Source organism: Symphalangus syndactylus, chromosome 16 (genome assembly GCF_028878055.3).
Source record: "Symphalangus syndactylus isolate Jambi chromosome 16, NHGRI_mSymSyn1-v2.1_pri, whole genome shotgun sequence".
In the NCBI taxonomy this organism is placed as follows: domain Eukaryota; kingdom Metazoa; phylum Chordata; class Mammalia; order Primates; family Hylobatidae; genus Symphalangus; species Symphalangus syndactylus.
Window position 1 is genome coordinate 52,145,867 of NC_072438.2, and position 24,242 is coordinate 52,170,108.

At 34.6% G+C, this 24,242-nt stretch overlaps 1 non-coding gene across 1 annotated transcript; it reads left to right on the plus strand.

Moving 5' to 3' along the window:
* The first annotated feature begins 7,596 nt into the window (after positions 1 to 7,596).
* Positions 7,597 to 7,700, plus strand: LOC129465121 (U6 spliceosomal RNA). Its single transcript, XR_008651891.1, has one exon. It is a non-coding gene; the product is annotated as a U6 spliceosomal RNA (small nuclear RNA).
* Positions 7,701 to 24,242: the final 16,542 nt, after the last annotated feature.

Sequence of the window (24,242 nt, forward strand, 5' to 3'; positions counted from 1 at the left end):
TGCATTAAACTTAGTGGCTTAAAACATCTATTCATTATATCACAGTAGGTTAAAAGTCTGAGGTGGCTCAATTGAGTTCTCTGCTTGGTGTCTCAAGGCCAAAGTCAAGCTGAAGCTGTTGGCTGGGCCGGAATCATATTTGGAGGCTTTAAGAATTAATCTGCCTCCAAACTCTTCAAGTTGTTGACAGAATCAATTTTCCTGCTGCTGTAGGGCCGAGGTCTCTATTTTCTTATTGCTTTTTGGCCAAGGACTGCTCTCAGCTTTTAAATGTTATTCATTCTCAAGTTCTTTCTACCTAGCCCTATGCACCTTCAAAGCTTGCACCAAATCCTTCTCTTGTGGCAAATCCTTTTGATGTTGGACTCTCTTTAATGTATCCTTCTGCCAGCTGCCAAAGAGCTCACATGATTAGATTATACCTACCCAGATTATCTCTCTAATTTAAAGGCAATTTATTAGAGATCTAAGTTGTGTCTACAAAACTCTGTCTGACTATGTAATGTAACATAATCACAAGGTAGCACTGGGGGAGAAAAGCCCAGATACCATCTTAATACAACAGAAACAAACAAAAAAAAGCCCATAAACCATATTTTTTGGTCTTTATCACATAACAGAATAGATCCTCAATAGCCACCTGACAGAAATCACCACATGATTAAACTGTAAAACCTGATTCTTCATCATTGCTATATCCAATGACAAATCATTACCTGTCCATGAAAAAAAAAAAAAAAAAGAACAAGAACCAAACTTGGCTTGGCCAAGAATCAGAACTAGAAATAACAACACAGAATCAAAGAAAATGAGTAAAAGAAACATAGACAGAAAATGTAATATTCTATTCCCTATAAGGATTCATACCAGAGACTAAATAATAATAATAATAATAATAATGTGCCTATAGTTAAAGAACTCATAAGTTGTACTTGTAAGGCTGCCAGGTCCAACCCGCAGACCCTGGCTGACAAACAGATGAACAAATGCACTCTGACACTGATATCCAGTGAAAGAATGGACTAGGGGAACACCAGGCTGCCCACAGACACCGAGGAGGTTGCTGTAAAGAGTCAGCAGCCACAGCCCTGACCAGCTGGCACTGCAGGTATTTATTCAGTATAGATTTAATGACAAAGGCCTTGAGTCAACACACTTGTAGGTAATTGCAGGTGGATGATTAAAGGTCAGGTTTCTGGAGACTTGAGTGAACAAGCTATTTAGATAAACTCCCCTGCATTCTTTTTTTTTTTTTTTTCTTGAGACGGAGTCTCGCTCTGTTGCCCAGGCTGGAGTGCAGTGGCACAATCTCGGCTCACTGCAATCTCTGCCTCCCAGGTTCACACCATTCTCCTGCCTCAGCCTTTCCAAGCAGCTGGGACTACAGGCGCCCGCCACCATGCCCAGCTAATTTTTTGTATTTTTTAGTAGAGATGGGATTTCACTGTGGTCTCGATCTCCCGACCTCGTGATCCGCCCGCCTCGGCCTCCCGAAGTGCTGGGATTACAAGCGTGAGCCACCGTGCCCGGCCCCCTGCATTCTTTTGTACTTGCTTCTTGCCCTTTGCCCCAGGGTAAGAACCACCACCTTTGGCTCATTCTTCCTGAAGCTTTGCAACCCCCCGCAGCCTTCCAAGAAGGTTTGTGTTTTTCCTACAATTTCTCGCACTACCCTGGCCAATCTCCTAACAAGGCCAGCCAGTGTAATTGGCTGTATCAAAAAAGTCCTTGGTCATCTTGGTGAGAATTTTAAAACTGCAGCAGGTTAATTTCCAAAAATTTAAAAATATGGCAATTATGAAAAGCTCAATCAAATTTGTGTCACAGGTTTATTTGATTCAATAATCATGTGACAGAAACAGTATGATAGTAAACTGGTTCTAACTGTGTTTTAGAACAGAAGCAAAGCATATATGTAGTCCACAAGAAAGGTGTTAATAGCCTGTCACCTGAGCTTTCCATGACCAGCATGCATTATCTCATTTGTTTTCCACAATGCAGCCAGAGCAATTTTTTAAATTAAAAATGTATTAATTTACTCTGCATAATTGTCACTTAAAACTCACATTCAGTGCCTTTCTCAATGCAGTGTACAAGATGGTATAACCTTTGTGATTTGCCTGCCTGCCTCATTTGAACTTAAAACACTTTCTCACATTCTCCCTTGATGTGCACTTCAGTCTTTGGACTTCAAATTTCTCACAGTTTTTTCCTGTGCAATATTCCATCCAAGAGTATAGGGCCCTTCCTTTGTGGGGGCAAGGCTTCTGACCTTACCTTCCTTTTGACAGAGCAGGAGCATTGAACTGCCATCTCGGACAAACACCACCTCTTTAAATTCCAGTTCCCTTTTCAGCCTCATGCATTTCAAGGAAATCACTTCTCTTCTAACTACAAGCAGCCACTCAGCCAGAAACAGCTAACAGAAAAACACAGAAAAGACAGCTCAGGCACAGAGTGGTGGGGGGATTATGTCTGTTGGTTAACTGCCAAACTTCACCCTCATACAATGGGCCCCAGTAACACAGTGGGCCTTAATAAGCACATTCCTTTCCATTCAGGTGCACTAAGATAAGGAAGCTAAGAGCAGACTTGGGGGATATGCCTGCTGCTGCAGAAATACGAATGGGAAGAGACACACAACTCTCCCTCCCAGATAAGCACAACAAAAAGACACAGAAGCAGTCCCACCCTCTGATAAACTATTCCACCCTGAATCCTTAAAAATTTAGTCTGTAAGAGTGTGCCTCTGACCAAACTCAGCCAGAAGCCCCTCTCAGGTGTAGTTCTCTAAAATAAACCTGTCCTTGACTGTTGAGCCACCTTTCATGTTTCTTTTCTTTTTCCTTAATTCTTACATTTTTCACCAATCTAAATTCTAATTACCCTTTGTAATGTAATTCAATAGTAATTCCCTCAGAATACTTTTCCTTGCTTCACAGTCTAAATCAGATTTTTCACCATGTTTCTAAAGTAAATACCCTTGTGATTTTATTCCTTTCCTATGAAATTGCCTTCTCAATTTCAATTATACATTCATTAGCAAGCTATAATAGACTGTATATTTGTGTCCCCCACAAATTCATAAGTTGAAACCTGAACCTCTAATAAGATGGTATCAGGAAATAGCACTGTGTCCGGAATTGGTGGGTTCTTGGTCTCACTGACTTCAAGAATGAAGCTGCAGACCCTCGCGGTGAGTGCTACAGTTCTTAAAGTTGATGTGTCCAGAGTTTGTTCCTTCTGATGTTCGGACATGTTCAGAGTTTCTTCCTTCTGGTGGGTTCCTGGTCTTGCTGGCTTCAGGAGTGAAGCTGCAGACCTTCATGGTGGGTGTTACAGCTCTTAAGGCAGTGCATCTGGAGTTGTTCATTCCTCCCGTCTGGAGTTGTTCATTCCTCCCAGTGGGTTCGTGGTCTTGCTGGCCTCAGGAATGAAGCTGCAAACCTTCGCCGTGAGTGTTACAGCTCATAAAGGTGGTGTGCACCCAAAGAGTGAGTAGCAGCAAGATTTATTGCAAAGAGCAAAAGAACAAAGCATCCATAGTGTGGAATGGGACCCCAGCGGGTTGCCACTGCTGGCTCAGGCAGCCTGTTTCTATTCCCTTATCTGGCCCTACCCACATTCTGCTGATTGGTCCATTTTACAGAGAACTGATTGGTCTGTTTTACAGAGAGCTGATTGGTCCATTTTGACAGGGTGCTGATTGGTGCATTTATAATCCCTGAGCTAGACACAAAAGTTCTCCAAGTCCCCACTAGATTAGCTAGACACAGAGCACTGATTGGTGCATTCACAAACCATGAGCTAGACACAGAGTGCTGATTGGTGCATTTACAAACCTTGAGCTAGACACAGGGTGCTGATTGGTGTATTTACAATCCCTTAGCTAGACATAAAGGTTCTCCAAGTCCCCACTAGACTCAGGAGCCCAGCTGGCTTCACCCAGTGGATCCCACACTGGGGTTGCAGGTGGAGCTGCCCGCCAGTCCTGCACCATGTGCCCACAGTCCTCAGCCCTTGGGCGGTCGATGGGACCAGGTGCTGTGGAGCAGGGCGCAGCGCTTGTCAGGGAGGCTCGGGCCATGCAGAAGCCCATGGTGGTGGGGAGGCTCAGGCATAGAGGGCTGCAGTTCCCAAGTCCTGCCCCACAGGGAGGCAGCTGAGGCCCAGGGAGAATTTGAGCACAGTGCCAGTGGGCCAGCATGGCTGGGGGACCCAGTGCACCCTCCACAGCTGCTGGCCCGGGTGCTAAGCCCCTCACTGCCCAGAGCCAGTGGCACTGGCCAACTGCTCCAAGTGCAGGGCCCACTGAGTTCACGCCCACCCAGAACCCATGCTGGCCTGCAAGCCCCGCAGAGCCCCAGTGCCCGACTGTGCTTCTCCTTCCACACCTCCCCGCAAGCTGAGGGAGCCAGCTCTGGCCTCAGCCAGCCCAGAAAGGGGCTCCCACAGTGCAGCGGCAGGCTGAAGGGCTCCTCAAGCTTGGCCTGAGTGGGCGCCAAGGCCGAGGGGCCGCTGAGAGCGAGCGAGGGCTGCGAGGGCTGCCAGCATGCTGTTACCTCTCAGCACCTTTGGCAGAAAATTAGGTTTACATGAGACCACTAGGTTGTAGCCTCCCTAATGGGATTAGTATACAAAAGGAGAGACCAGAGTTCTCTCTCTCCACCATGTGAGGCTAACACAAGATGGTGTAAGTCTAAATGAGACCCTCCCAGATACCCACCAACCCCTTGAAATTTGACTTCTCAGCCTTCAGAGCTGCGTAGAATTAATATCTGTTGTTTAAGCCACCCAGTTTATAGTATTTATGTTATAACAGTTTGAACTGAGTAAAACACAAGCATACTTGCTGAATGTGAGTAGAAGCAGATACCTTATATATTTGAAATTTCACTTTTTTGTTTGTCTGTTTTTGAGACTCTCACTCTGTTGCCCATGCTGGAGTGCAGTGGCACAATCTCAGCTCATCGCACCTCCACCTCCCGGGTTCAAGTGATTCTCCTGCCTCAGCCTCCCAATTAGCTGGGATTACAGGTGTGTGCCACCACACTCAGCTAATTTTTGTATTTTTAGTAGAGACAAGGTTTTGGCATGTTGACCAGGCTGGTCTCAACTCCTGACCTCAGGTGATCCACCCACCTTGGCCTACCTTATTGCTAGGATTACAGGGGTGAGCCAGTGTGCCCATCCTAAAATTTCTCATTTAATACCATGCCTGACATATAGTATGAACTCAGTATATATTCTAATTAATTAATACCTCAGTGAGTTCAAGGTAGACTCCATTTTTTATTGTTATAGTAAATATAACTAAAAATCAAAATTTGTATGCCAGCATTTTATGTTTAAGTTATAACAAATAACACTCGAGATTATATCAGATGCAGGATAAATTATGACAGATTAATATTTTGAATGATTTAAATTTAAATGTGAAATTCATAAATGTGAAATTATTTTCCTTTAGTAGAACAACTCAGTTCTTATTAGATTTAGTTTTGTAAAAAATTAATCCTCCTGTATATTTTCTTACGACAAACCTTGCACAATAAAAAAAAATAAATTACATACATCAATTTGTAACTCAACCTTGGGTTTGTGATAAACTTACTTAAATGTCAACTTAATTCATTTTCCTATTGAATCTAATGTATGTGATATTGCATGACCTCCTTTCATGTTCTGAAATAATAAGTCATATTTTATGTTTTAAAATTAAATGAACAGACTCTTCTCAAAAGAAGACATTTATGCAGCCAAAAAACACATGAAGAAATGCTCATCATCACTGGCCATCAGAGAAATGCAAATCAAAACCACAATGAGATACCATCTCACACCAGTTAGAATGGCCATCATTAAAAAGTCAGGAAGCAACAGGTGCTGGAGAGGATGTGGAGAAATAGGAACACTTCTACACTGTTGGTGGGACTGTAAACTAGTTCAACCATTGTGGAAGTCAGTGTGGTGATCCCTCAGGGATCTAGAACTAGAAATACCATTTGACCCAGCCATCCCATTACTGGGTATATACCCAAAGGGTTATAAATCATGCTGCTATAAAGACACACACACACGTATGTTTATTGTGGCAGTATTCACAATAGCAAAGACTTGGAACCAAGCCAAATGTCCAACAATGATAGACTGGATTAAGAAAATGTGGCACATATACATCATGGAATACTATGCAGCCATAAAAAATGACGAGTTCATGTCCTTTGTAGGGACATGGATGAAACTGGAAACCATCATTCTCAGCAAACATCGCAAGGACAAACAACCAAACACCGCATGTTCTCACTCATAGGTGGGAATTGAACAATGAGAACACATGGACACAGGAAGGGGAACATCACACTCCTGGGACTGTTGTGGGGTAGGCGGAGGGGGGAGGGATAGCATTAGTAGACATACCTAATGCTAAATTATGAGTTAATGGGTGCAGCACACCAACATAGCATATGTATACATATGTAACAAACCTGCACGTTGTGCACGTGTACCCTAAAACTTAAAGTATAATAATAAAATTAAAAAGAAGAAAAAGAAAAGTTACTTTCTAAAAAAAAAAAATTAAATACATACATATTTATCAATATTTGTATGTTATCAATATAAAACAATTCCAATAATATGGAAAATATAAAGAAATACATACCACCTGAAATCTCATCCATAAATAAATCACTGCTAGCATTTCTATAATTTTTCTTGTAGACATATTTTTATACACACATAACAATTTACATAAATCGGCTAAGATTCATATAATGCAGTGACTTTAAGCAAAATATTTGAATTTGTTATAAAGCAAAATATGTAATCTTTAAACTTGAATGGCAATCCATAGTTTAGGGCAAAAATAAAAATAAAAAATGAAATGAAATGAATCTCTTGCTTCATTTCTTCCAGTTTCCATGTTCTCATCCCCAGCACTGAACTATTTTAGTTGTCTTCTATTCTCTCCATTTTCCTGCTGTAGATATATCACATTAACTTATCCAATCCTTATGATGTACATTTATGCAGCTTCTAAATAGTGTTATTGTAAAATGTATTATGAGTAAATACTGTTGTGTACCCATATTTTTGCAGTCTGGTTTTCTTTTTAGTGTAATTCTTAGTGAAAGTAATTTCTAAGGGAGAAGAGTGTGCAATTTTTATATGAACTCGTATTAATTCTTCCACTTACTCCATGACCTTATGCTATTTCTTAACCCCTCTGTGTATCTGTTTTTTTATGTACATAGAGGAAACTACTGCAGTGGAAGTATCTGATTAGATTGTTGGTGTTGATTGCACGAGCTAATATACATTCATTTTCTTACACAGAGTAAGCATTTAATAAATCTAGTGTTTATTATTTCTGATATAATAATTAATAATGCTGCTCTGGATATAAGTTGTTTTCTCAGTTGTAACTGAGATAAATATTTTTGTATTTTTATGTTATATATATTATTTTTATATTATATTACATTCATTTATCTTTTAAATTTTTTAATGACTGTTTCCTTTGCTTTAAAATAATTTTAAATTTTCAAATATTCACAGGAATTGTAATTTTTTATTAAGATTTTATGGTTAGTCGTCACTTGGATGGCACATATATTAAAATTGGAATGATACACAGAAGATTAGCATGGCCCTTGCACAAGGATGACATACAAATTCCTGAGGCATTCCATTAAAATTTATTTAAAAATAAACATAATAAATAAATGAATAAATTAATTAAATAAAAACAAGATTTTATGGTCAATTCATAATAACCCTCTCCAGTTCAAGGTTTAAAACATTTTATTACTATCTTGTTTTACTAATTTTATTGTTCTAAATTCTACTTTGGAATTAGTATTAAATTTGACATTTCTTATATTATGAATTATAATGAATAATACAAATTTATTTTAATTGTTGTTCCAAATGATATGGGCAATTACCCAAATACCAGTTATTGAATAATACATTCCTTACTCCATTTATTAAAAATTATATTTTAATGAAATATTACAGTAAATGTCTCTGTACTCTCAATTCTGATCCATTGATTGAAGTGTAGGCACAGAGTGTGACTGGCCTATTTAATATCCATCATTGGCTCTTGATATTGTTAACATTATCCCAGCTACATCTACTGAACAGATGTGTGAGGAAAGATCAGGGGATTAAACTTTTTTTTTTTTGAGACGTTGTCTTGCTCTGTCGCCCAGGCTGGAGTGCAGTGGTGTGATCTCGGCTCACTGCAAGCTCCGCCTCCCAGGTTCACGCCATTCTCCTGCCTCAGCCTCTCCGAGTAGCTGGGACTACAGGCGCCCGCCACCACGCCTGGCTAATTTTTTTTTGTATTTTTAGTAGAGACGGGGTTTTACCGTGGTCTTGATCTCCTGACCTCGTGATCCACCCGCCTCGGCCTCCCAAAGTGCTGGGATTACAAGCGTGAGCCACCGCGCCTGGCCAGGGGATGAAACTTAATAGGACTACATCAGTCACTATAATCCCACCGTTTTGCTGGTGTTTAGACAAGGGGTAAGCATGTAAACCCACTTCTGATAAATGACATATTGAAAGAATATTGCCTTTCTCCATATTAGAGATGATTACAGGAAGAATATTTTCTTTCCACTCACCGATTTCTTTCCTCGTGGTTTGCTGTTGTTTAGGACTTGTCTGTTACCCTGGAAGGCATATTGTAATGAGGAGACACAGATCCAGAGCTACTGGAAAAAAAAATCCAAAACTACCCAATTCCAGACAGTTTAAGTAAATAATAGAGAACATTATCTCTTAAACCATGGTCCCTCAGATATTTTATTATCTTCTGTCAAGCTGATAACATTGCTTTGTTCCTATGCTGGCATCACACTGTTTTAATTATTAAGACCTCACTAAGTTTCAATATCAGGTATGAAAAGTTTTCCACAAATATATCATTTTTTACCTTTTGTTGTTATCACTCTCCCATGAGTATTTTTTAAGCAAGAGTTTATTTGTTTTAGGTCACAAAAGTATTTTACAAATTGTATTAGGAATTTGAATTACAGTGGATGTGTTTACAAATTTGTAGACAATATTTTTAGAAAATGTATGTTTCTTGTCTAGGAATAAAATATGATTTCCAATTAATTAAAATAGGCTCTTAAGTGAGTTAGTAAATATTTAAAACTTTACTCATATAAGGTACATTTACATCAAAATATTTCTCTTTATTTTCTTATGATAATTTCTAACTGGTCACTTGACTTATTCCCCATATAGCTATTGCTTTATTTTCTTTTAATTCATGAGCATATAATGGTATCAACCATACATAGCAATAACTTTTATAATTTCTTTGTTATAGTATTCTATATTACTGTGTTAGTGTACACTACCATATTAATGTAAGTAATAGGTGTGGTTGATTCCTGATAGAATTCCTGACTTTAATGGGAATGTTTGATTATATCACTATTAGGCAAAATATTAGGTTTCATACCAATATATGTTTTTAATTATTTTAATTATATTGAGATATTCTCATTTTATTAAGAATTTTAAAAAGATTTTATATCTTTATTCAGATTACTCTATGGCTTATTGTATATTGATCTATGAAAACGTTGACTTATATTAAAGTTTTTTAAAACATTAAGTCGTCCTTGCATTTCTGAAATTGTTAAACTGTTTTATTATCTTATTGTTTATTGTATTTACTATTTATTATTATATACTATTTATTCTATATGATCTACTACATAAAATATTGTGGAATTTATTTTATCTTGTTATAGTAGCTATATAAAATATTATTTACTGTTTGTTACTTATTTTTTCAATGAATTCAGTAAATATGGTATCAATGCATGATTCTGTTTTCTGATTTTTCATATAATGTAATGATATCGTATGCTTCTTGAAATTACTTAAGATGAAATTTCTACAGATGTAAAATAATGACAATATGTAAGCACCAAGACAGTGACTTCTTGTTTTTTAAAGTAGAGTTTATTTACAGAACAGTTTTAGGTTTATAAACTTATTAAGCAAAATTTACACATAATTCCAAAATATCCCCTCTTCACTCTTCCTCCAATCAGTTTCTCCTGTTATTAACTTTATGCCTTACTGTAGTACATCTGTTACAATTGATGACACATTATTTATAATTTATTGCTAACAAGCCCATAGTTTACCTTAGAGTTCCTTCTGTGTGTTCTATAGTTCTATGGATTTTGATAAACATGTGAATAATATTATGTATCCACCACTATAGTATCATAAAAATGATTTCACTTTGTAAAAATCCCCTTTGCTACACCTAATTGCCCCCTCCCCTCAGAATGAAACCCCTGGCAACCAGTAACCTTTCCCTGTCTCTATAGTTTTGATTTTCTTACTAATCAATCAGTCAATCAATCAATCCTGACTCTGTAAGATTAAGTGTTGTAGTTTTAAGGCAAATATCTGAGTGGGTTAAATTCATCAGAACGGAAGTACACTAAAAACGGAAATGTGTGTGTAGGTATGGGCACGTAGGAATGCTGGCTGAAATAACGTGGCTAATGTAGTTGGGCTAATGTTCTGCTGTGTTCCGAATCCACCATCACCATTGGAGCCTATGCTAGACATGAAGGAGAAGTAAAGTTTACCTCAATCATTCCTATCTCAAGAATTCAATCTTTCTTTTCCCCTGAAAACTTGCCAGCCTCTAGCAACATGTATATCTCAATGCTTTATGCCAAAATTGTAGGAATGTTTACTATTAGTTTATTTACTTTGTAGGCATTTGCCTCCACTAACCATCATTGTTGAGATACAGAGCAAGTACTCACGGACCTACATGGGGCAGGCACTGTGCTAGGCTGTAAAGAGGAAAGAGATAGAAAGTGGAATTGAGTTTTAATGAATAAAATTGTTTGATCTCAAGTCCTTCTCAAAGTTTTTTCTTGCAAGTCATACTAAACGTCTTATATTTCTCTCAGAAAAGTGACTGAATGTCTATATTTTAATCTGCCTAGGATTTTTCTTGTGAGAATTTATTTATTTTTATTATTTTTAAATTGTATTATTATTATACTTTAAGTTTTAGGGTACATGTGCACAATGTGCAGGTTTGTTACATATGTATACATGTGCCATGTTGGTGTGCTGCACCCATTAACTCGTCATTTAGCATTAGATACATCTCCTAATGCTACCCCTCCCCCCCTCCCCCCACCCCACAACAGTCCCAGAGTGTGATAGTCCCCTTCCTGTGTCCATGTGTTCTCATTGTTCAATTCCCACCTATGAGTGAGAACATGCGGTGTTTGGTTTTTTGTCCTTGCGACAGTTTGCTGAGAATGATGGAAATAGGCTATGTAGGGTTCATGGCCCAAACTCTCCAACTACAAAAAAATACACAATATTTATTATCTGTTATCTGTACCATTATACTAATAAATTCACATACAATATTTTTGTTTACATTCTAATAAAAATAAATCAGATTTCTAAAGAACTGCTCTCGTTGATAACCTACATAAATTAATGCTTATAAAATTTGGGTCTTAAACTTCAGAAACTTTTTTGGAGCTTAATCAGCTAATTTCACATACTTCATTGGCAAAAGAAATTACACAAGAGAAGGCTAGAGTTCTAAACATGTATTAAATTGCAGAGAAAATGTATAGATGATAACTCACTAGCTTTCATAAAAAAGCTTGCAAAAACCTCATAATATTGCCAAAAAATGTGATGTGATGTGAACATTAGTGTTTTTCTATAGTCACCTAGTCATCACAAATGCTGTAAAATAAATATTTCAATTCATCTCCAGCTTCTCCATTTTTATAACTTACAACGCTTTCTTGAGAACGAATTGCCTCAGATATTGAAAATGTTTGGAAATATCACTAGATTAATTATATTTTAACAATCAATATTGAGTAGTGGGCAGGGCATTCTAGGACCAGCCAAAAACAGTATAGCTGCAATTTTTGCCTTTGGGAAATCTGATAAAGATTTTAAAGGATATTCTCTAGCATCGTTTTGACTTTTATAACTGCAAACACATTTTCTCTAGAAAAAAAGTAGTTTTGCTTCATATGGTTGAAAGTAAATTTCTATTATTTTCATATCTGAAAATTAATAGTACCTGGAATTTGTTCAAGTTAAACTGTCATTTCCAAAAGGATAAAACAAGAGCATTAAAAATGATTAATATTTTCACCAGAAAAAGCTAATAAGAAGAAACAGTGGATTTAAAATACTTCCTACATAATTTAAGTATGTATGATTGATTATATTTTTGTTTCACTCTTGTGTGGATATATTTCTCCCCAAGTATGTCATAAACTTTTTAAGAGATTAAAGTACATATCTTTTATTTTTTTTTAATTACATCTAGCCCAGTATTAAACACGGAATACATATTTAATTAATACTTAGCAATTGTTTATGGATTTTTTCTTTTGAATGAAGTAAAACAAACCTATCATAATAGTTCAATGATGGTTTTACTTGCAGCATCATCTATACACAATTCTTTGAAATTTTTTATTATTAGTATTCTATGTTCATGAAAATATGGGAAATAAAATACAAGAAATATTTAAAATTAAGTTAACAGCTTTACCCTTAAGGTGTGGATAATTCAGCCCATGAATCTAAGATATCATTATTAAAACAGAGATCAATGTTGTTTTATGTCCTGATCAATAGCAGTGTAGTAAAATATAGTGCTAATAATATTAGCAACACTTCCACAATAATTAACATATATAGACACAGGCCTAAGCATGTTGCCTGGATTATCTCAAGTATTCCTCCTAAAACGTCTTACAGATAAATTTATTCTCTCTGGTTTACACGTGAGAAAATTGAGAAGAGTACAGATTTTTAGTAAGTTGCCAAGTTTTATTTGAGCACAAAACTCATGCTCTTCAATTAATTGAAATAAGTGTTCTAACTGGGTCATCCCGTTCTCCATCAGGACTTCTTGATTTTATAATTCACTATTTCTCTTATATCACATCAAAAGTCTACTGAGTCTACACCTTTACTACCTATGCTACTCCCTCAAGTCATCACCCCTCTTTCTGTTCATCTTATAGTATTATAATGACTCTGTTGCATCTAATTTTAGCCCCTTGGCACCTCTCTGTTTGACTGCAAAACTGCAAACATCAGTAAATCAGCATCTTTCCCTACTTTAAGCCTATCCTGGGAAAGCTGAATGTGACAAGAGAAAAACACAACCATACTGTTAGGGCTTACTTTAAAACCATGATCATTTCATTAAAGCATGCTCATAGTGATGCCAGGTGATCTTATTTCAGTTTAATGGTCCATTGACTCTCACACACTTCTAGAAGTAATTTTTTTAATTTTTCTCTTGTCACATCTTCCAGTCGTACCCCCATTGTCATTCTCAACTGACCATTTTCTTCCTATTTGACTAAAAAATTATGAGCTGGTGGAAGAGTACTTCAACACAATGCCACGTACTGGAAGCTTTGCCCAGATACTAAATATTTCCTTCTGCTACCAACAACAATCTGTCTGGGCTCCTATCTAAAACCTATTTGTCTACTTGTGCCCATTGTTCCATCCTTTTCTTCCTACTCAAGGACATAGATCTCTCAATATTCCTATCTCTCTCCTATCTTTCTCCTTCATCATCAAATTTTTTTCCTATTAGAACTTGCCTAATAGCATTCAAACTTGCTTAAATTTTTCAAAATTCTCACCTTTCTTAAATTTCTCTGTAATGAATCACCACATTTATTACCTTTATTTCACCCCCCCAAAAAAAATTACTCTATGTCCTCAATTCCTCTCTTGCCATTCTGAGTCAAGACTATTCCAGTGAATGGATTTTCTACCACTGTTCTTTTGAAATTGCTATATAAAAACATTAGTGGCTTCCACATTGTCAAACACTCTGTGTTTATTGCAATTGACAGAAAATTAAACATAGTTGATCATTTGCTCCTTTTTGATGGGTTTTTGTTTTTCCACTTGGCCTCTAGGTCATCTATTTCACTGCCTTCTCCCTTCAAGTCTGTTTTGCTCGTGTTTCTGCATTACTTTGACCACTTCATATTCAAGATTTAGTAATAGAATCTCTTCTCTTAATCATCTACATGTACCCTCTTGGTGATCTCATGCAATTGTATTGCTTTAGAATCATATCTCAGCTAATGTTCATAGAATTTGTATCACTGGCTGATAACTATTTTTTGAACTCCAGACTGATATATTCAACTATTTCTTTGGTATCTCCATTTAGGTGTCTAACAGAAGTTAGAAAATTAACATATCCCAAAACGTGTTGCTTTCATATCTCGAAAACTGTTTCTTTTCCATCCAGTCCTATTTCAATTATAGACTACTTCCTAATTTTAATTTCTGATACCAAAACTTAGACTCATCCTTGAATGTTTCCCTTTTCTTTCATTCAGATTAAATTCACCAGCAACATATTTGCTTTACTTTGAAAATGAATTAATAATTCTACCACCTCTTAACACTGTCATATCTGCTATCTTGGTCCAAACCATCATTTCTCACCTGGATTATTCTTGCACCCTGCATTTCTGATTTAAACACAGCAGCTACATAATATTTTAAGAATTTATTTCATGATATTAATCTTTTAAATTCCTCCTCTTCAGTGTGTTTTCTTATCAATCAGTACAGAGACAGAAGCCCATATGTACCCATCATAACCAATACCTGTTACCTTTCTGACTCTGCCCTTCACTTTCCTCAATACTTCTGTGATCCACACCCTGGTCTACTTGCTGTTCTTCAAGGCACTTGCACCTGGTATTTCTTCTACCTATAATATCTTCTGTTCACAAACCTGGTAATCCTGTTCCATTGCTTTGTTTATTTTTATTCATAACACTTTCACTATGTTCTACATGTAATGCTTGTTTCCTCTTCAATTCTCCCACACCAATAGGGAAGGAGCTTGAATTTGCCACTGTAGTTCAAAAATATAATGCCTACTGTTTATAATGTACTAAAAGTATTTGCTCAATGAATATATGGACAAAGTAATGAAAGTGATGGAGAACAAATCTAAATCTAGAATTAAAATTAAGGAATACTCAAAGATGTAACTTTTTTAAATGAGTTCATTTAAGGACTGTTGTAGAAAATGGTTTTCTTTTAATGTTGATCAGTGTAGACAATTCAGATAATTTCTCAAAGTAAGTTTGGCTTTCTGACAGTGTAAATAAATTGATAATTTCCCACATTTTATATCAATGTCTAATACGATCACATTCAAAACTAAAGAATGTGTATGCTTTTAGAATAAGTCTGGAGATGCGAATATGTTGTACCTTTCAATTAATTCCAGTTCAATTTTTATATCATTTTCTGTGAATGAATTACTATGCAAAGTTGCAGATGTGTAATAAACACAAGCACAATATACATAATCTGAACAATGTCTTATATACAAAATCATAGAATTGTAAAATTGGAGGAGCTGTTTGAACCTTGGAAGGTATTTCAAGGAAAAAATAAGAAAAACTGTTTTCTTTGGTGCAGGTTAACTAGAGGAACATATTAAATATGACACAACTTGAATAGTAATTATAGTCTTCATTCATTAATTGCCTACTACAAGCTGTTCAATGCTGGATGTTTTGTGTGTGTGTGTGTGTGTGTGTGTGTATAAAATTGATGAGTACAGAAAAGCCCATTTTGAACAGAAGCAAACAATGCTGTTTGATATATTCATAATATTTTATTTCAATAGCAGGCAGGCAGTAATTTATTATTGCTTACTTAGCTAATAAATTTTAAAAAGAAAAAAACTAGTGGTAAAAAGCACATGATATATTTGTATAATCTGCTACATATTTGTGATTATGGCACTTTGAAAAGCTTATTTGAAGGGAGAAATAAAATATAATATGTTGTATAATAAAAAATGTCTTAATTATTCAACATTGTATTCTATCTAACAAGTACAGCATTTGGTCTGATTTAACATTTTAACAATGAGTATTCCCATACCACTTTACTCAGTTAAAATATTAGCCTACAAATAGATCTTGATCAATATATATAGGTGCTCAGACACTATGTGAATAAATAGAAGAATTATTTTTTAAGGATGAATATTTTTGTAACACATTTATTAACTCATGAAGACCTATACTTCTGTAATGCTAAATTATTGGCATTTAAACAAGTGAGCATTTCTGAAAGTATGCATATAGAGATGTCAAAACTGGTGCAGACAGTGACATAACCCCCCATTCAAATATGGAATTTTATTCAAAACATTTAAAACCCGTATGATACCATCAAAAACCAGTCAGAGTGAGTGCATCATATGTCACTGGCGCCCCGACACACACCCCGTGGTGGCAGGTGTTAATTCTAATGGTTCTGATCATCTGGTTGTTGAGAGGAGGAGGTCCTCTGTGTGGTCAAAGTAGTATGGAGAATGGAGGGAGGAATGTGACAAGTAGCAGAAAAGAAATAATTTACTGTTTTTTTTGTTTGTTTTCTTTGGTTTGTTTTTTTGGTTTTTTTGTTTGTTTGTTTTTTGTTTTTCCTTTTGAGACAGGGTTTCTCTCTGTTGCCCAGGCTGGAGTGCAGTGTGATCTCGGCTCACTGAAACCTCCGCAATTCTCCTGTCTTAGCCTTCCGAGTAGCTGGGATTACAGGTGCCCACCACCACGTCCAGCTAACATTTGTATTTTTAGTAGAGACGGGGTTTTGCCATATTCGCTGGGCTAGTCTCAAACTCCTGACCTCAAGTGATCTGCCCACCTCGGCCTCCCAAAGTCCTGGGATTATAGGCGTGAGCCACCATGCCTGGCCTAATTTAACATTTTAATAATGAGTATTCCCATACCACTTTACTCAGGTAAAATACTAGCCTAGAAATAGATCTTGGTCAATATGAATAACAAACTTTATAATCAAATAAACAATAGGTAGTTAAAAAGATGGAGCAATTTTTCTCAGGCTTTGGAAAATTTGATCTTCAATAGCCACTTTTTAAAGACAAATGTCAAACATTAAAAACTTGCTCATATGGTACACTTTTTTATCTTACAAAAATAAGCACAACAAAAATGTGCTTCTGAACACCAAAGCTTGGTGAGTTAATGGCCTGAAAACATCTTCCAGATCTGAAATTGATGTTATTTTACCGTTTTTTTATGATCTGAAAAAAAGTTTTCCCAAAACTGTACACAAAGACTAAGATGAATAACCCTAATAGAAAATAAACTATCCTTGGAATTTTTTTAAATTTACTCCTAGTGAAATTAATGTTTTCAATTGATCGCCTTTGTTTTCCAATACACAGACTTGCCAGCTGTTTTTATTTTTCACCAACAACTTTTATATCTGTGCTTAAGGCAGCAGTTGTTGAATTATTTTTAAATTGTTTTTGAAGTGCTTATTCTAAAAGTTAATGAAAGTTTTTTTTTTAATTTACTTGGAACAAATAGTTCATATTGCTTTCTTCCTTTCCCTTTCTTTTTTTACTTCTTTCGTTCTTTTCTGCAAAAAGTCTAGGGTAGTGCTCTGACAATAACTTAGCTATCACGGACTTTTTTTTCCTTTGTAGGTGACATTGTTGTGCTTGACTCAAAACAATAGAGTTTTAATAAATATGAATATGATTAAATATATATTAGCTGAATAGCATGCTGTTTTCATTTGTAAGGGAAAGGGCTGGGTGAGACTTCGTGCTTAGAGATAGGATCAGAGTGCAATGTTTTCTTTAAAATTGAATTTAGAAAATAAAATATACCTACTATACATGAGGAATATGATATGCAGAACAAAATTTTCAATGTTTCAATATCCTGTTATATTAATTCTAAATAAATTTTATTTAAATTTGTAATGCTTAAATGATCACATGTTTACAACAGTGAACACTTTGAAAAACCCAAATTACTACATGATGATTGCTGTAAATCAAATAAATTGCAATGGCTCCAGGGAGAAAATACATGTTATTTTGGACAGTCAGAAGACTGATTTCCAGTAAATACATCTCTAAAAGCATAACTCAAAATACAACCTGATCATGTTTTAGCATTTTTATTTTGTCAGAACCTGCTTAGATATTACCATTATGTAATAAATACAACTATCAAGCCTATGCATCCTGATTGTATTTTCTAAGAGATTTATCTTAATATAAAGAAAAAGAAAATTATTATTTTTAGTTTTTTAGAGAATCTGGTTTCTTAAATAATGAGACATGAATAATTTTATTGAACAAACTTTTTTATATTGATACTAGATCCATAAAGTTAATTCCTACAGAAATTATTTAACGCCTTTAACTTAAACTTTCATTGCACGTTAATACATTGATTTCTACTTAAAACTATCACAAATAAATAAATGCTTCATGTACTGGCATAAGTAAATTTTTGAGTACATCAAAAATAAATTTTTTTTTAAAAAACAATTGAGGCCTAATTCTTGGTGGTCTGGAATAAGGGATGGTGATTCATACTAATTAAGTATAGTCAATATATTTCACTGTCATCTGATATGTTGATATTGTTTTCTTCTTTCCCCTCCCCTATATTGTAATTGAGACCAATTACAGAAAACTTTGTCACTCCAGACATATTTATTTTCACTTGTTAAACTTGGAGATTTCTTTCCTTAGTGTGTTTACACGAGCCAACAAATTTAATTCCTCTTTCTAAAATTTACAATTATTAGGTCATATATTTGTTATCTCTCTTGTAAATGGATGCAGAGGGTGATTCTAAAATGTACTTTGCCTTCCTCTTATGGTTGCTTTCTACATCAATACCTACTATTTAGATAAATGCTGTCCAGTAGAACATAACGTGAGCCACAAACACAAACCACACATGCGATTTTAAATTTTTAGCAGGTTCCTTTAAAAGTACAACAGGTAAAATTGATTTTATATCCAAATTGTCATTTCAACATTAAATAAATGTAAAGCTCATTGAGATATTTATAATCATTTTTCATATCAGCATATATTTTATGTTAACAGCATATCTTAATTCAGACCAGCCATGGTTCAAGTGCACAGCAGCTGCATGTGACTACCATAATGGATAGTGAAAATCTTGACCCTTACTTTCTGCTTTCCTAATTGTGTTCTCTTTTCTCTAAATATCTACAAAACTTAAGATTCAAAGGAACAATTCAGTGTGTTCATTTTCATTACTAAAACATTTTCCATTATATCAGCGACCAGTTTAAAAGAAATTTACAGGAAGTTTAAATAATAGAGCAAACCTTTTCAGTAGAAGTGTAGTTTATTTTGATCATCCTTCTAAAAGCAAGTTACTTGAATAAAATAAAATCATTCTATTTAATTTAAGCTCAATTACTGAAGTTACTCTTCAATATGGAAAAATTATATACGATTATTTGGCAAAAGCTTTTTTTGTGAATTCTCAGGATAATTCCCACAGCCATATTATAGTAGAATATGAATTCTGATAAAATATCAAGTGCAGAATTTGAAGTGAAACTAGTTTACTCATCTTTGACTACTGATTTTTCCTGTTGTTAGGAGTCTAAAGTGTATTGTAAACTTCTATAAATATTTATAAAGAAATAAATGTATTTGACTTGTAGAAATTGAAAAAATAAGTTTTAGTTTTAAATTATATAAACCTTATAAACCAAATGTATTAAAAATATTTTCAGATAACATTTTATTTCCTCTTAACCTGCTGCATAAATTTTTATTTGCAAATTGGAAAAACAATACTTTCCACTTCATAGAATTATTATAGGGATTAAACAAAATGGAAACCTGTAACACAGAATGTGTGTAATACACACATTATTTACTATATTATTATTGAAAATATTTTGTTTTCAGTTCTCTTATAAGCGCTATCTGTTGTTCTTACCAACTGCTAAAGCTTCTACACTTTTATTCTTACTTTCTTATGGCTTTTATATGCTTTGCATTCTGTATAAGACTACATGGACATCACACACACACACACACACACACACACACACACACACACACACAGCTGGTTCAAATGACTGAAGCAGAGTCATCATTCCCCCAGTTTTCCAAAAATATTCAATGTATTGCATTTTTTTTTTTTTATCTCAAAAAAAAGTACCAACATCCTGGAACTCATTCCAAAAGCCCAACTTATCTATTAATCTTCTCATTTACAGCTACCCAATCACCCTAATACTAGTTGTCTCTTCTTCTCCTCTAAAATATCTACACAAATTCCCTAATAATAGGGTGACTACATAATTGAACACTTCAGATTACTTTTGTCTGAGATAAATGCTAAACCAGATTGGATACTGGGACAGCAGACATAAATAAGGACTATCCTGGACAATATGGCACATAAGCCACCTTATCAACATTGAAGTATTTTAGTTGAGAAGAAATGAGAATTTGAACCGGTATTTGCAGTATGAATACATCAGAGGAAGATATGTGAGGAGTAAAATGGAGAAACTAGAATTGAACAGATTGATTAGGAATTATTTAGATCAGTTATAGTCACACTTATGCCCCAATACCTTCAATTCAGAATATCAGTATGAATGAAAGACTATTGTTAGCATCATATTTCATTTTAAAAGTAATAGATATAAGACAAGAAAATAAACAAGACCAAAGTGAAGAGACACAGTGCCTTAAATAAAGAATAATTCAGGTGAAGTATGATGACTCACACCTGTAATCCCAGCATTTTGGAGGCCAAAGCAGGCAGATTGCTTGAGCCCAGGAGTTCAAGACCAGCCTGGGCAACATGGGAAAACCTATCTCTATTAAAAATATAAAAATTAGCCAGGCATGGTGCTCTGTGTCTGTAGTACCAGCTATTTGGGAGACTGAGGTGGGAAGATTGCTTAAGCCTGAGAGGTCAAGGTTGCTGCACTTCATCCTAAGCTACAGAGTGAGACCCTGTCTCAAAAAAAAAATGAATAATTCACCCACACCAATATTTTAAACTGCCTTTAGTTTGGCACTCTGGAGTTCAAGATAGTTCAAAAATATATATATTTTTTTGTAAAGTAGAAAGACTGTTGTAAAAAACAGTTTTAAGTGTGTGTGAAGTATTAGCATAATATGGATGTTGAGAATCTGGATTTTGGTTTTTCTAGGCATATTGTTTGGAGTGTTGTTAATTTGGCGAGGCATATTCACCATCTCCCCAAATGTTACCTATTCTTCAAAATATTTATGAAAACTGTGTACCAAAGTTTTTATATTATTAATAATGAAAATAGTTAAATTTACTGAGTTACTACTATTTTTGGAACTGTACTGTTTCATGTTATAATTATTATTTAATAAAGAATTATTATAGCTATGCTCCTTTTAGAGCTGAACAAACTGTGATTTTTTTGAAAAGCTAAAAACAAGATCAAGCTTATATATTTAGTAAGTATCATCAGGATTTGAAATCAGGTTAGCATCTCACCAAGTACCTGTTCTTAACCAATATTGCATATAATAGTTTCTTTCTTTTTTAAATTTATATTTTATTTATATTTAATTTTTTAATTTTTACTTTTTGTGGTTACATAATGTGTGTATATGTTTATAAGCAACATGAGATATTTTGACACAGGCATGCAATGCATAATAATCACATCAGGGTAAATGGGGTATCTATCACCTCGAGCATTCATCCTTTGCATTACAGACAATCCAATTATACTCTTTTAGTTATTTTTAAATGTATGATTAAATTACTTTTTTACTATAGTCACCCTGTCATGCTAGCAAATTCTAGGTCTTATTTATTCTTTCTAACTATTTTTGTACTTCTTATTCTGTAATTAAACATAAAGTAAGTCATGACTTTATTACTAAAAAGTAGCAGTAGCATTTCCTTACATAATAATTGATGGAAAATGTTTTATTATAAAGTTATTAGATATAGCTTATATATTTATTTCAAATACATAATCTATTTGATTTTACTGTATCTATTTAAGGTGCACATGATGTTTTGATATACATGAACATAGTGAAATGATTACCACAATAAAACATGGGAATATATCCAGTATCTCACATAGACCTTCTATGTGGGTGGGGTAAAAGTACCTAAAATTTCCTTTAGCAAATGTCCTATCTATGATACAATAGTATTAACTACAGTCCTCATGCTGCACATTAGATCTCTAGACTCATGCATCCTGCGTAACTGTAGCTTTGTACACTTTGACCTCCATCTCCTCATTTCCTCCACCCCTTGCTACTGAGATCATGCAATATTTTTCTTATTTTTTGTCTTCTATTTACTGAGATGGTCTAGTAACAATGACTCCTCAGTAGCAATGAGCCTATATGGAACCAAATTTTGACACCTAAACAAAACTCTCCAAAAAAATGAACAAATGCTCTGTATTAGCCCATTTCTATACTGCTATAAAGAACTGTGTGAGACTGGGTAATTTAAAAAAGAAAGAGGTTTAATTGACTCATGGTTCAGGATGGCTGGGCGGCCTCAGGAAACTTATAATCATGGCAGAAGATGAAGGGGAAACAAGGCACCTTTTTCACAAGACAGTAGAAAGGAGAAGTGTGGAGGTAAGGGGGAAGAGTCCCTTATATAACCATCAGATCTCATAAGAACACATTCACTATCACAAGACTATCATGGGGGAAAGCACCCCCATGACCCAGTTCCCTCTATCTGGTCTCTCCCTTGACATGTGGGGCTTATTGAGATTATGGGGATTACAATTCAAGATGAGATTTGGATGGGGACAAAAAGCCTAACCATATCAGACTCCATGAAGAAGCAGTTGATGTTAAAACAGGGGCAATAAATTATCAAAGAATGCACATATTTCTTAAAAATTTTACTGGATAATTGGACATGTATGTAGAGAAAGTAAATTTTAGCTTCTATGTAACCCTATACATGACAAATAATTTGAGATCAATCTTAAGCCTGAAAGAAAGTATTGGAACCCCAATGCTGGCTCCATTTAACAAAACATAAATGCAAGACTGGAAAGGATGAAACACTTCCCAAGTAACATAACTGCATCCTTAAATAAATATGAAGAGTATTCATGGGAAATACAAAAGTATCCAGCACTCAACAAAATCAAATTAAATCTCTGGCATTAAAACAAATTACCAGCCATGCAAAAATACAGTGAAAGGTGACTCATAATAAGGAGAACAATTAAGCAATTGAAACCAATTCTGAACAGACATAGGCATTAAATATAGCAGACACAGGTGTTAAATCAAAACCTTCAAAATTCTAGAACATATAGAAAAATAATTTTACATGTTTAGAGTAAGCAAAAGTTTTTCTAAGACTAATTCAACAAATCATGAATCATTTAATAAAGAATAAATAGAATTTTATAAAAATTGAAATTTTATTTTCTTCAAAAACATTATTAAAAATAAATAGCTGGAATAGAAAATCTTTACAATACATAAATCTGAAATAAGATTTAGTCTTTAATACATGAGAAACGCTTATTGATCTGCAATTAAAAACCAACAACCAAATTAAAAGCTAGCCAAACAATGAATATTTCTCAAAAGATGATACCCAAATATCATATACATGATATATATGTATACATAAAAAGGCATTTAATGTTTTTATCAGAAAAATCTAAAATAAAACAAAAATAAATTATTTCATGGTATAGAATTTTCAAAATAAAATGACTGATAATTCATTCTGTACAAGCATAAAATATTACAGCCACATTGAACTATAGTTTGATATTTTCTTAAAACATTAAAATGCATCTTTAATTCTGCAGTTTCTCTCCTTTCTACTTGTCAAAAAGAAATGAAAAAAATTCTTACAAAAATATGTAAAGAAATGTTCTTAATCACCTTATTCTGTTAAGGCTAAAGCTAGAAATTGTCAAAATCATTAAAAAAAATGAATAAAAACGTAGGACTATGCTCATATCTAATAAGTAACAAATTTTTGATTCACATATTCCATAACATGATCTATCTGGAAACCATCATGCTGACCAAAATAAATTAGACACAAAATGTTGTATATACATGTATATACTCAGACACACAGTTCAGCTTTGAACAGCATGGGGTTAGGGGAACTGACCCCCTGCACAGTCAAAAAACTGCATATAACTTTTGAGTCCCTAAAAACTTGAGTACTAATAGCCTGCTGTTGACCTTTTTGTGTTATCAGACAAATTTATGTTATCAGAAGCCTTACTGATAACATAAATAGTTGATTAACACGTAATTTTTATGTTATAGCTACAGT